This window comes from Tupaia chinensis, unplaced genomic scaffold, assembly GCF_000334495.1.
Source record: "Tupaia chinensis unplaced genomic scaffold, TupChi_1.0 Scaffold000511_1, whole genome shotgun sequence".
Classification (NCBI taxonomy): Eukaryota; Metazoa; Chordata; class Mammalia; order Scandentia; family Tupaiidae; genus Tupaia; species Tupaia belangeri.
In genome coordinates this window covers 3,744,829-3,745,282 of record NW_006160024.1, presented here as the reverse complement: position 1 = coordinate 3,745,282, position 454 = coordinate 3,744,829, and positions in this window count along the sequence as shown.

Below are 454 nucleotides of genomic sequence, written 5' to 3'. Positions count from 1 at the left end.
GCCACAGTTCCTTCTCCTCCATTCTCTTCTCAGGATTTTGGGCACCTATGCACATGTACCTGGTGTGAGTTTCAAGCTGCTGAGCCTGGGACTCGAACTGCAGTTGGCCATGTGGGAGTCTAGCAACATAACTGTTATGCCATCTGCTGGTCCCTGAACAACTTTTCTTGATTAAAGATAAACAAGTAAATAAGAATTTAACCCCTCTTTCTCTTAATATGTGAATAGTTACTGCTTGAAATTTGTCCAGAAGTTAGCAACATCATTTACACTACATTGTTTGAAATGCGAAATAGCAGACTTGACTTTATGCCTGTGAGTGGAAATCTGCATTTTTTTTGAGTCAAATTTCTTTATTTTAGGATAACAGTTCACATACTATACTTGACATCTTTTTTTTTTAGTTTTTTTTTATTTACATTTTTTTAATGCATTCAATAACATTATTTAGCTT